Source organism: Arvicola amphibius, chromosome 18 (assembly GCF_903992535.2).
Source record: "Arvicola amphibius chromosome 18, mArvAmp1.2, whole genome shotgun sequence".
NCBI lineage: Eukaryota > Metazoa > Chordata > Mammalia > Rodentia > Cricetidae > Arvicola > Arvicola amphibius.
The window spans coordinates 9,084,407-9,098,714 of record NC_052064.1 but is presented as its reverse complement, the minus strand read 5'-3'; the positions used below and the strand labels follow the sequence as shown (position 1 = coordinate 9,098,714).

The following is a 14,308-nucleotide window of genomic DNA, read 5'->3' as shown; positions in this document are numbered from 1 at the left end:
GATAGGTGCAGACGGCATCGTTGGACCTTTATGTTGGTTGGTTTTGCCCCCCCAAACAAAAGAATGGATGCTCCTCTGTACCCTCATTCCTGTCCCTGTTTATGGGAACTGTTCTTGCATTGATGTTGGAGTCGGAGGAAATTGGAGCTGGAGCTCTGATGAAGCAGCTAGCTCCTGGAGAGGTTTTATTCCCACAAGCTCGTTTCATATGGAAAGGCATGTTGAGAAATCTTGTATTACAACGACCCGTTCCAGGAAAGCTTTACTTGGAAATCTGAAGAACCAATGTGGAGACGTTTGAATTTTTGGTTAGTATACTTTGGATACTGTTAATTTCTTAATGTTTTGATTACTATTTCACTAGACTTTTCCCCATTAAATTTTAGTTTGCTTTTTAGGCTACTTCTACAGAACGTTCCAGAAATTAGGTTAAAGTATAATTTTAATACTGTCAGTGATGGGACAATAGCTGTCATGTGTCTTCATGTATTTACTACTTTAATCTCAAACTAATGGTACTCTGTACGTTGCAGGTTCTGTTATTATTCTGTAAGCTACTCTAAGGTAGGATGGTAGCATTTTTTTTTTTATTTTTGGAAACTAGTATTTCTTTAAGAACAGTAAGTATGTTTACTCATCCTCCCTCCCAACATCCTTTTAGCGGTCCATTCTGTAACTTTGCATGTCCCAGGCCTTAGTATTAAGCAGGCTCAGAAGATGTAGCTCCAACTGTCTTCTGGAAATACACTGTGGGACTCCTCCCTTCTGAGAGAGTTGATTGTCTTCCTCTTCCTTTCCTGGGTGTGTTCACTTGTGAAAGTGGAGTGCATATATTTATACAGCCTACCCACGGGTAAAAGATCAAAGGTATTTTCATATATGAGTAGATAAGTTGATGGAAGAAGTATGAATTATTCTCCATTGGTGGAAGTGAAAACTTTCCTCTGTGCTTTTAATAGTTTATTTTTCTCTTTGAGGCTGCATATATCATCCATCTAATTTAAATTTTTAAGTGTTTCAAATATTGAGTTTTATTTAGCACATATTGTCAAAAAAAGATTTTGAGAGTCAGTTTAGTATTGCTGGAGGAGTTTCTCTGCATTTTCCTAAAAATGCTTAGGTATCTTATTTACCTTCTCAAAATGATCTGACAGCTGTTTCTACAAGGAGCTTGCTTTTGCTTTTTGGTTTGTAAAGACGATAGGTATTTATAACAAAGAATTGGGAGCTCACCCTCTTTGCTACTGGAGTGTGAATGCTTCCGCATGCTCACGTGGTTAGGATAGAAGGTTTGTGTGTGCACACATGTATATACACTCTTATACATAACCTCCTTTTTAATTTTGTTTTACTTTGTTTCTGAGTCATTTTCCAGACTGTCCTTAAATTTATTGTATAGCCAGGGTTGAGTTATATCCCTAACTTCACAAAACCAGCAAACAACAAGTTCCAGGATGTTTCCTCGGGAGTGAGAAGTCAGATGTAGGCTGTCTGGGGCAGCATGGTGGCTCCACAGTGCTGTCAGCAGCGCCTGCTCCTAGGTCTTTCTGGTCAGTCGTCCTGTCTTACCACCTGTGGTCGTAAGGTGACACTCCAGACTGAGTAGCAGCTTCTCTCTCTTTTTCTCTCATCATCCATGCCTCTGGGTGTGTTAACGTATCCTAGCTAGTCATGTCTAGAATGGAGCTAAGAGAAAAGAGCTGTGCCCTCTTTACATCCCCATAACAAGTTCTTTTCTCTTCTTTTAGAAAATAATTCAGATTTGCCTTCATGTGACATAAAATCACATTTAGATTAGGAACTCGGAACATTTTTCTATAATCTCTTGAGTTGCCACACTTAAAAGTTACTATGTATGTATTATATAACATACATTCTTAGTCTGATGGCTTCTTGGAAGATAATTTAAACTGAAAAAGGGGAAATTGTTCACTGAAGTCCTCTGCTGAATGCTTCATATAAACTATAAAAGAAATTCTGATTTTTTTCTAATACAAACATCCCTGGGTACCCAGTGATAGAGAAAAGTGGATAAAGGAAAACAGGGCTTGTGGAAAATGACAAGACTGAGATCAAATAAGCTCAGATTTGTTGAGGATCTCCCACGTGACAATCAGAAGGCAGGTCACCAAGACAACTGACAGCTAATTCATCATGAAGCGCTTTAGATTGAAAGGCTGCACAAGAGCAATCAAGCTGCTGTGTAGGGGGCCCAGAAAACTGGTGAGGTAACTGTTCCCTAATAAAGTTAAAAGAAACCTCAAACATGTCTTCTAGGTCTTCCAGAGGCGGGGAAGAAAGATACAGGAGGAGAGCTGGAGAAGGCTTTGATTGGCGCTAGGCAGATGAAAATCATGATGGAAAGGAGAGAGATGGAGCACGCATGACTGATGAAAACCTTGAAGAAATGTAAAGAAGAAAAGCAGGTACCATCACTGACAACTACCTGTTCTTAAGCACTTCCAGGCTACGACTTTTGCAACAGTAAATACGTGCCATTAATGAGTGACTCCCTTCCCTATGACATATTTCAGGAGAGCAGTTTAGATTGGAGAAGCTGGAGGAAGCTTTACATTTTCCTGTCTAATCATCTTCCACAGGAGCTTGAACACAACGATTTAGGGATTGATACCTAGTTCAGAAGACTGCTTTCTCAAAATTCTTCACTTTTAGTCTCATTTAAGCTGATATGTCAAAAGTGTTTGGAGAGGTTTTGACTAGATCAAGGATTTCTAGTCCCTGTCACTAATAATCAATAAATAATTAGACACTACTCCTAAATATACTTAGGGTGAGGATGGTTAAGAATTCCATCTTTATTTTCCTTTAGATTTATTTATTTATTTTGAATCAGGGTCTCGTGTAACCCAGGCTATAACTGAAGCTGGTTTTGAACTCTCAACCTTTCCACTTCCTAAGCGCTAGAATTATGTGTATCTACCATCACACCCAGCTTTGAATTCCACATTTTGAGTACATTTGAGTACATTTCCTGGCTGTTAGAAAATATCATCGGATTTCCCAGATCTGATTGGAGCACCACTGTTAAGCCTGACACAATAACGAGCTTATAACGAAGGACAGTCAGTCTGCCCTATTTCTTGACCTTAAATTATCCATGGGTCGGGCGGTGGTGGCGCACGCCTTTAATCCCAGCACTCGGGAGGCAGAGGCAGGCGGATCTCTGAGTTCGAGGCCAGCCTGGTCTACAAGAGCTAGTTCCAGGACAGACTCTAGAAACTACAGGGAAACCCTGTCTCGAAAAACCAAAAAACAAAAAATAAATAAAATAAAAAAAATAAACAAAAAAGTTAAATTATCCATGGGTTTCCCTCGCTAGATTTCTTTCCCCCAAGAATCCTTTAAAGCCCCCTAGCCTTTCTTTTTTTAAGAGTTAGTATAATTGCAGGTCAGCAAGATGGCTCAGTGGATAAAAGCACTTTCCACCAAGCCTGATGACCGGAGTTCAGTCCTTGGAAACCACCAGTGGGAAGAGAATGGACTTTTTACAAGTTCTCCTTTCACCTCCACATGCACACCATGGCCACCTGTACCCACACATGCACATAAATGCACATGCACATGCAAGTAAATAAAGGTGAAAGAATTGAGAGTTAGGCTAGCTGCAGCTCTATAAAAATGTCTTAGTACACTTGAGTCCTCTGAGAAGGGTCCTCATTATTACAGTTAGAAGGAAAGTAGACAGAGAACTAGGGGAGGCCTGGCCAATACCTATAAAATGAAGGGACCCCTTCCTCAGGGTCCTCATACAGTTGGCAGATGAAATGTCTGACAGCATTCTCACAGACTCCAGAGTATATCACATAGCACACTGGCCTAGCCCATTTATTACCTTTATATTAGCATTGTCAGTGGTTGTAACAGGGGACTCTACTACTGAGTACATCCCAATCCCATTTTATATTTCTATTTTTACTTTTTGAGATGCTAGGGATAGAATACATGCTGGGCTCTACCACTGAGCCACATTTTCCAATCTATTTTTAAAAATCATACAACTTTTTATATGGCTATAGTCCAGATATGTATTTTTCCAATAAATAAATATTATATCAAGTGTTCTTGGAAAATGTGAAAAAATATTCCTTAACTATTGTATAGAACTATACTACATACTTCATAGTTTAATAATAGTAACAATTAATACAACATTCAATGTAAATATTTTCAAGAGGTTATATTTTAATACTACTTTTAATCAACATAATTAACACAGAAATAAACACTGTAATTGAATAGTTTGGAAAGTCTAGGTAGGTGACTTATGTCTGTAATCCCAATATTCAGAGTCTGAGACAAAAGGATTACCACAAGTTCAAGATCAATTAAATATTTGGTTCCAGGTCAGTCTGAGCCACAGAAGAGGGACTCCTGTCACAAAGCAAAAATAAATAAATTAATCAATAATTAATTAATACAAAAGAAATTTAGAAAGTATTTTAAATGTTAATGCTGACAGTTACTTTTTATTTTTAAAGAAATTTTGAAATTTGGGAAAATATATTTACATGAAATTTACCATCTTTATCTTTTTCTTTTTCAATTCCCTTTTGTGGTGCTAAGGATAAAATTTAGGACCTCACACATCATGACGGAGCTGTGCTCCCACCTCTGTCTTAATCATTTCTGAGTACAGTGTAGTAGTATTGATCATATTCAGAATGCTGCGCATCACTTCCAGAATTGTTCTATTCTGCAAGAGCTGAGATCCATGCAGAAACAGCACCCTGTTTCTCTCCCATCAAACCTCCCCTTTATTAAATGATTAACTAAAAAGCACAAATGGGGGCTGGAGAGAGAGCTCAGTCAGCTGGTATAGTGCCTGCTGCACAAACTTGGAGATCTGAGTTCAGAGCAGCAACACAGAAGTATGGTGGCATGTGACCGAAACCCTAGCACTAGATGAAGACATCTGACGTTTACTCCTGGGCCCCATACATGTGCATGTGTACAAATAACGCACATACACATGCGTAATCAAGGAAAATACCAATGGAGTTCAATGCACAACTGTATCTTTACCTAAGTTCCTATAAAGTTGGAGCAGATGAATTCCAGTTTCCAGAATCTTACAATTATTGAGCACTGTGGTCTCTGGGAATCCACAAAGCAGTGAGGGCAGAAGCTGCCAAGCTGACCGCAAACCTGTGTAATGGTCGCTTACCAGGCAGGAAGGAGATGGCCCAGCTGGCAGCTGCCAGCCCTCCCTTTTGGCAGCAATCCAAAGATGGTGAAGAAACCTAAAACAGCTCCTCATTAGGACTGTGTGGAAGGCCCCATGCTAGTCCTTCCCTGGTGGGCTTATAGTCTGACCATCTGGGAATAGTGACAGTAAATGTCTAATACAAAACATATCATCTCTTGGAATCCTTCAGCCATCTAGGTCAGGAGGTGTGGCCTTGTTGGAGGTTATGTCACTGGAGGGTGGACTTTGAGGCTTCAAAAGCCCATGTGATTCCCAGTTAGCTTTCTCCCTGCGTCGTGTTTGTGGACAAAGGTATAAAGACTCAGCCACTATTCCAGCAACATGCCACCTGCTGTCATGCTCCTCACCATGATGGGCATGTACTCTAACCCTCTGAGACTGCAAACCTTCACTAAACACTTCTATAAGTTGCCTCGGTCATGGTGTCTTCTTATTGGAACAATAGAAAAGTAACTAGGATACCATCATTGAGTGAAGTCATAGCAGTACCTCAAACAAGAACTTGAACAAAAACCATGGAGGAATGCTGATTGCTACCTTGCTCATGACCTTAGGTCTTTCTGTTGTTGTTTGTTTGTTTGTTTGTTTGTTTGAGACAGTGTCTTGCTATGTGAGCTTGGCTGTCCTGGGAACTCTATCCATATAGACCAGGCTGGCCTCAAACTCACACTCATCTCTCTGTCTTTGCTGGGATTAAGACATGCACTACTATAACCAGCTACAGCCTCATGCTTAACTAGTTTTATTTTTATGTAAAAAATAATTTTATATGTATGGCTGTTTTGTCCACATGTATATCTGTGTACCACACGCATGCCTGGTGCCTGCAAAGACCAGAAGAGAATATTGGATTCCCTGAGGGTAGAGTTCTAGACAGTTGTAAGTTGCCATGTGATTGCTGGTAATCAAACCCAGGTCCTCTGGAAGAGCAGCCGGTGTTCTTAACCATCTCTCAGGACCCTTGCTTAACTTTCTTCATACAGCCCAGGACTACCCGCCCAGGCGATGGTGCTGTAGTGAGGTATCCCCCAAAGAACACTGCTCTGACATGGGTGTTAGCAAATTGAAAGTCTTCAGTAGGCCGGGCGGTGGTGGCGCACGCCTTTAATCCCAGCACTCGGGAGGCAGAGGCAGGCAGATCTCTGTGAGTTCGAGGCCAGCCTGGTCTACAAGAGCTAGTTCCAGGACAGGCTCTAAAAAAGCTGCAGAGAAACCCTGTCTCGAAAAACCAAAAAAAAAAAAAAAAAAAAAAAAGTCTTCAGTAGCTGGCCGGCAACTACAATAGGTATTTGGAATCATGGTGCACCACTGAGCCTTTCTCGGGGTGAGCTCTTAAGCACAAACACCATGCTCTCTGTTGTCTACTTCAGTTAACAAGGACAGTTAGCCAGAAGCAGAACTATAGAACTAAAACTCAAGGTTAGTACATATAGAGAGTTTCCCAGAACTATGGACTTTGATGGATTAGGTCATTGTTTTCATTTTGGCAGGTGGTGCTGTCTACTACAGAGTTTACAGTCTGAATGATACTTCCATCATGGAAACACTTGTGCTAAGGTCTGGGGGCCTGCTACAGTGCCACCCAAGTGAGCTGGGCCCTCCTCCATTAAATAATAATCAGTATAATCCCCCAAAAACATGCCCAAAGGCCAATCTAATCTAGGCAGTTCCCTCAGGTGATTCTAGGCTTTGTTTACAATTAAATCTAAATAGGGTAAGTTAATAAAATCAAAGTTCAGGAAAGACGAGATTCTTTAACTGCGAAGTTATAAAGCTCTTGCATCAGGCTTCCTCACAAAACAAAAACTGTTGAAGTGTTTGTACCAATAGGAAAAGTCACAGTACAATCAACAGGAACCTTTATCCTCTCTGCTGCCTCTCCTCTGCCCTTCACCAGCCAGTGAATCTGGGCCAATGTAGCTCTCTAAAAATGAGGAAGGGCAGAGTTCTCCTGTTCTTGAACACGATGATATAAAAGACACACTGACTTTTAAAATGTCATTAGAGGGACTGGAGAAATGGCTGAGTACTTAAGAGTGCTAACTGCTCTTGTAGAGGATCTGAGTTTGGTTCCTAGCATCCAAATCCAATGGTTCACAACACTTGTATCTCCAGTCTTCGTGGGCATCTACACTCATGTGCACATAAACACCCCTGACACCCCACATAATTAAAAATAAAAAGTAATTTTTAGAAATAAGATGTCATTAGATATACCGTAATATGAATCAAGGTTACCACTGAGTTGTAATGTTAAGCATGCGTTTTATACCCTTCTCTGTATTTTTAACATTTTCCTTATAAATAAACATGTATGCATACATGGAATGATACTGAAACTTATAAAAAAATTTTAATTTATTTAACTTTTCAATGTAGTATTTGTTTGAATTAATCACACTGCTTAGACTGGGGGTATAGTTAAGGGCAAGTAGGAGGTCCTGGGCCAGGGTCATACAACAAAAACAAAAATATCATGAAAAGCAAACTATTTCCCACCCAGCTAAAGCCTAACACAGTGTCATATGTTTAGAATCTGAGAATCTAGGAGGTAAAAGTAGAAGGATCAGGCATTCAAGGCTGACTCTGGCTCTATAATGAAATCAGAGTCAGACTAGACTACATTAGACACTCTCTCAATAAGTACCTCTACTCTCCCCCCCCCAACACGCACATGCATGCATGCACACACAGCAAGCAAAAGCAAACCAAAACACCATGCTTAAGATAACTATGTTTACAGATTAATGTTCTCTGTTAATGAAACATCTTTGTATCCTGTGACTTAATGCATCACAGATTCCTAAGCCTTTGCATGCTCTGAAATTCAAGAGGAGCAAGGTCTTTATTTATTCTAAAACTGTGCTCAACTAACAGAAAAAGATGATTTTAATAGTTTGCTGAACTATACCCAATGTAGCGTGAATTCTAATTGATCTTAATAATAAAAACCCAGAGTCAGATACTAGGGGGTGAAAGGTGACAGATGAGAGAAGCACTAGTTCTTCTGCTGAATTCTTAGACCGAATGGGCAATCCTGTCTCTACAAGTCATCAGACTGGATGTCATCCCTATGAAACCTCAGACTGAATTCTGAGCTGTCTCCTTCTGCTTTATATCCTTCTTTTTGCCCAGTCAAATCACTTCCTGGCTCCAACTCCCTAGTGCTTGGATTAAATGTGTGACCCACACCACTTGGCTCTTTTTCTCTTTTAGACTGATTTACTCTAGTGTAGCAAAAGGTGGCCTTGAACGCACAGAGCTTGGTCTGCCTCTACCTCTCAAGTGCTGGGATTAAAGGTGTGTGTTTCCACTGCTCGGCCTCTGTGGCTAATAGTGGCTTAGCTCTGCCTTCTGATCTTCAGGCAAGCTTTATTTGTTAGATCACAAAGAAAATACCACCACATAGCAGTACAGTGTTTATATAGTTAACTAGGCCTCTTAAGCATCAATAATGCTTCTTTCCCCATTGTGCTCAGTATTGCCAGCCTGGGATCTTATTTCTCAGTTCCCAGGTATACTGAATTTGTAAAGGGCAGGTTCCTTGCACTGTTGAACAAGAGTGTGAATACTTGCTGTTTTTTTTTCTCCCTCTCTCTTCTCTGTTTCATTCTTTCTCCTCTTCAGCCAACTTCACAGTTTTCTTAGCCCCTCTTTTAGAAAGGATCCACTAACTACGTGGGATTACCTCTTTCTGCATACCTCCTCGACCACACACACGTCTACCCCACCTTGGAATTGGTGTCAGAAACTCTCGACATCTTGAATTTGTGTTGCTAGAATATGTTTTGGAAGATACTACTTTTTATAGTTTGGGTTATAAACTACTGTGCCCCACACCCTTAATGTTTTGCTTACTTAAGGCTGGTGGAGTTTATTCCCCCTGAATTGTTCACTGGGTGACTATGAGATACTGTTTTATCATTTGACAATGAGGATAACAGATCCACTTCAAATAGGTCTTTTAAGCATTAGGCAAATGGCCTGAAGTATCAGTGACTTTCATTATTCAAGCATTTGAAAAGTCACTTGCAGGATTGTGTACTAAAGAAATGAGGAGAGCAAAGGAGAAAGAAAGAGCCCTTTATTCCCAGTGGCCTAAAGACTTTCCACTAGAACCCACCTCATACAGTTTCCCTCGCCTTTAGACTAGGTATTAAGCTTTTAACACTTAGGTCTTTGGAAAATATTCCAGATCCAAACTATAGCAGTTAATAGATGTGGCCTATATCGGGTAATACAGCATAAGTGCAATGTAACTTGGTTGTCATAGAGATAAAATACAAGGGAACAGCTGTCCCACTGTGATCCCATACTGTTAAAACTTATTTTTATTTTTTTTTCCTCATGGTTTATTTTTTTTTATATTTAAAAATTTCCATCTCCTTCCCTCCTCCTCCCCCCTCCCTCCCCTCCTCCTCCCCCTTCCCTCCCTTCCCCTCCACCCATATAAAACTTATTTTTAGAAAGCAATTTATTTTAAAACTACAAAGGACATAACAAAACTCCATGGACCCAGCACTTACATTGGAATTAGACATTACAAAATCAGATGAAGCCTGTGTCGCTCTTCCAGGTAGCAGTCCTTTTATCCCCTCAGAAGGAACTGGAGAGAGCCCTCAGAACCCCCTTGGTTCCATAGCTAGAGCCTAAGGGCAAACAGAGTCCCAGCAGCTGCATTTGAAAGCTGGATTGCTCTGTAAAGACATTTAATAAAATCCTGCTCCAAGACAGTAAATAAGTAAATAAAGGAAGTGGGGGAATGCAACTCAGTAGAGCACTTCACTTGTGAGCACAAAAGCCTAGGCTCCACCCTCAGAATCTTGGACCAGCAGGCTGGCTCACAGCCTTTAGAGTTCAAGGGCAGCAGCCAGGTGTGGTGACTCGGGCCTCTAACCCCAGCCTTCCAGAAGCTGGGGCTGGTGACTTTCTGTGAGTTCAAGGCCAGACTCCTCTACACTGTGAAACACCGTCGCTGGGCGGTGGTGGCGCAGGCCTTTAATCCCAGCACTTGGGAGGCAGAGGCAGGCGGATCTCTGTGAGTTTGAGACCAGCCTGGTCTACAAGAGCTAGTTCCAGGACAGGCTCCAAAGCCACAGAGAAACCCTGTCTCGAAAAACCAAAAAAAAAAAAAAAAAAAAAAAAAGAAAAAAGAAACACCGTCTCAAAGCAGAACAGATGCAAATGGTTAATCTAGAATTAGTACTTATGTCTTTATTTTTACATATGTTCTCACATACTATATGCTTGTTTGTATGCATACACATTACACATATACAGACTCCGTACTTAACAGTGTTTTGTTTTATGAAAGTTTGACCATTAGCTTAGGCTTGTCCACTAGTTCTTTTTTTTTTTTTAAGAAAACAATCTTTTTTTATTTTACATACCAATCCCAGTTCCCACTCCCTTCCCTCCTTAACAGTGAGTGTTTTACGTTTAAAATTTTTACATCTGCAGATTATAATTTTAAATTTATTACTGATGAACAAGATGCAGTGGCACACACCTATAATCCCAGCTCTAAGGACGCTAAGGCTAGAGAATCAAGAGTTTGAACCCAGCCTGTGCTATAATAGATGTTATTCTTTTTAAAATATATAGTGGGAGGGAAGGAAGGTCCCATGAGGGTCAGCCGTCCCACGAGGGGCCACTGTGGGGATATTTTTTTTTTTTTTTTTTGCTTTTTTCCAAAGTTCTGCGATTACAAAACTCAGAATCAGAAAAGTGAGGAGGGCACTGTAGCTCGTATGCCTGTAATCACAGCACTTGAGAGACAGAGCTAAGAGGGGTAGAAAGTTCAAGTCAACCTGATTGGCATAGACAAGTTCCAGGCCAACCTGGGCTATCAAGTTAGAACCCATTCCCCTTACCAAAAATAAAACAAAGGCAACTGTCATACATTTTATCTATTTATTATTCTATGAATAATCCCCTAGCTATAATTGTATCATATTTGATATTGTACATGTAAGATAAAATGTTTTTCCAAACATCACTAGACATGATTTTCACTGTTTTACTACAACTCTTCCTTGTTGTCCCAAACTTAACTAGATTCACCATAGAAATTTCCGTTTCTCATACCTCCACTTGTGCTTATATATTTAAATTCCCCCCTTTGATGAGATGGAGAGAATGTACTGTGGAAGGGACAAAGCAGAGGCTTCTGCTTCAATCAAGTTTTTTGGGTAAAGGCCTAATGGTCAGCAGGACTCTGCCCTATCCAGAAGGCAGTCTAGTCCTGAGCCACACCCCAAACACTGCTCCCCTTAAAATATAAGCGGTAGGCATGTGAGATTTTTAACAAGAGGTTCTTTTCTTTATCCACCCACTTCTGCTCTATAAAACCATATAAATAACAATTCATTAAACCAGGTCTCATTTGAAGGTGATATCAGCAATAATTCCTTACTACAAACAACAAGTGTTAACTAAGAACTCTAGGTCTTAAGCCTACACCACCCACTTCCAAGTTTCTGGACTTTTTCTTCACTATTTCTTTACCTCCTTTATAGACTGCCCTGATGTACCTGAATTCCTTGAGGCTCTGAAATTAGTCAATGTATCCACTCAGCAACATGATCAAATTGTTTGGATGGTCCAGTATCATCTGGAAGATACCACATATCTGATGAAAAAGATGCAAGAGCAGTTTGAACGGGTGTCTCAACTAACAACCCATACCTAGTAACTGAGGGCATCTTTAACTCAACAAAGGTAAGGACCCCAGAGCAGAAATGACGTGTGTTATCTCTATTCTGCTAGTTACTGACTGACTACAGCTGACTTTGAAAACAAGCTGAAAAGGAATACGTGTTACTCCATGGTGATTGTATCCAAGCCCACTTGGCTTAACACAGTTCATGTTCTAGAAAGATGGCTCAATCTTTTACATCAGCTACCCATAAAGCTGAGGTAGGAAGGTCTTTAGTTCAAGGCCTGAATGGGCTACATAATGAATTCTGTGTCGGCCTAGACAACTTAGTGATACCCTGTCTGAAAACATAACAAAACAAAAATGCTAAAAGGGCTAGAAATGTATCTCAGTGGTGGATTTGCCTAGCATATCTAGGTTCTGTACTGAGTGGGGATGAGGTCATAAAATACAAAAGTATTTTAAATCTCAAATGACTAATTCTTCTCATTAAGATAGGGCTGTAGCTGATAGTGACAACCTTCAACTGGCTAATAAAGATTTTAAGAAAGAAGACTTGTAGGTAAAGTAGAGTTCAGAATTAGACACCAGGGCTGGAGAAATGGCTCAGTAACTAAGTGCATTTGCTGCTCTTGCAGAGGACCCATATGTGATGCCGGTACCATGAGGAAGTTTACAGCCTTCCTAACTGCTGCTCCTGGGCATTGGTGCCCTCTTCTGGCCTCCTGAGGAGTCAGGCCGGCATGATGTACAGACGTACATTCAGGCAAAACTCCCATTGCATTCAGTAAATAAAAAATTTAAGTTTTAACAGCCGAGAAAGATTGGAAAAGGTCCTTAACCTTTCTAGGCCTGTTTTCCCACTAAGATGGGAACAATGGAAGTCACCTTGAAATGTTTGTCTGTAAAGCCAGTGAGGCTCCTTAATTTTTTAAGAAGTAAATTATAGCACTTACTACTTTTTATACAATAAGCTAAGTCACCTTACGAATTAATAACAGGGCTGGAGAATTAAACATTGTGTCTCAGTGGCTAAAGCAATTGTTGTTCTTGCCGAGGATCCAGGTTTGGTTTCAGGAAGTACATGGTGGCTCAGCCATCTATAACTCCAGTTATATATAGTTCCTGAAGATCTGACACCCTCTTCTTACCTCCTCAGTCATCAGGCAACACATGTGCTTGGTGCACAGACCTAATGTAGTCAAGGAACCCATACGTATAAAGTAGATCTAAAAATTTTTAACATTAAATATCCTCTAAAAACATACTTAAATTGCACTTGTGCTATGACTCCCACATTTGATTACTAACTCTGCTGCCTAAAACAATGGCTGACTTTTCATCCTGAGCTATATACATCCCTATGACCATGCACAAATCGCCTTAATTCCACAAAAGTGTGCATTGATTCCTGTGGGGTTAGCATTGAAGTAGGAGGATCCTAAAAAGACCTGGGTACAAGAAGTCCTGGGCTTGGCAACTAAATTTGCAGTGCTCTGTGTAGTATGTGGTGTTCTGTAGAGAAGAACTGATATGATAGAGTGAATAGATATTACACGGGTTTAGTGCAGTGATTGGCATGCTGTGCTCCGGGTAGTTTAACAGTGGCGGTCCACATATTCAAGAGGTTGAGAACCAGTAGCTACTGATTCCACTAGGATAGACACTTCAGCAAGCCCTCTCTAGTGCTGAAGGCAGTGGGGATTCCCACACTGGAAGCTTTGCTATCCACAGATGATAGTGGTGGTGGCGCCTAACGTGGTGCTGGCGGCTACAGTGCTGGTGCTGGCTACATTGTTGGCAGCAGCTACAGTGCTGGCAGCTGCAGTGGTGGCTGCAGGAGCAGATCAGTTGCACTCACCAGGAAGGAGTGAAGGCAGGTAGGCAAAAAGGAACAGTTTTCCCCTCAGATCTTTACAGAGGGCAGCTGTAAAATGTCGCGTCCCATGCGCAGGAGGGTCTTCCCCCCTCCAATTAATCTCTCCAGGAAATGCTATCACAGATCCATCAAGAGGCATGTCTTTTAGTGGATTCTAGATCCAAGGAAGTTGACATCAAGGCTAACCATCACAGGTTCCTGTACCAGCTCCTGCTCCAGCCACTGTGGTCTAGAACTCCCTGCTGCACCCAGGTGCTGCAAGAGATGTGCAGCAACATTCTTATTTGGCATCCCTCTCTCCTCCCAGCATGCTTTACTCATCCTCATAAAGGTTTTACCTGAGAGCATCCCTTTAGCAATCAACTCACTTTGGGACTCAGCCTGTTTTTAGGGAATCTGACGTTTTTCTCTTTGTCAACCTGCAAGTTGTGGCATAATTTGAAAACTAAGTTTAGCTACTCATAACAACAACCATGTTATAAAGGGGGGAGGGTTGAGTGTTGTGGCAGATGACTGTATGTGATCTTCCCAGCACTGAAGAGGT

The 14,308-nt window shown here is 40.9% G+C and overlaps 1 protein-coding gene across 5 annotated transcripts in view; it reads left to right on the top strand.

Moving 5' to 3' along the window:
* Tyms (thymidylate synthetase) overlaps nucleotides 1-14,308 on the top strand; it is a 34,203-nt gene that overhangs the window by 643 nt on the left and 19,252 nt on the right. The window contains exons 3-5 of one of the 5 annotated variants that reach the window (XM_038315562.1): nucleotides 256-308; nucleotides 2,278-2,426; nucleotides 11,746-11,947. The gene's annotated coding sequence lies outside the window, so the exon portion shown is untranslated. The other 4 variants (XM_038315561.1, XM_038315564.1, XM_038315563.1 and 1 more) reach the window with 4 other exon arrangements.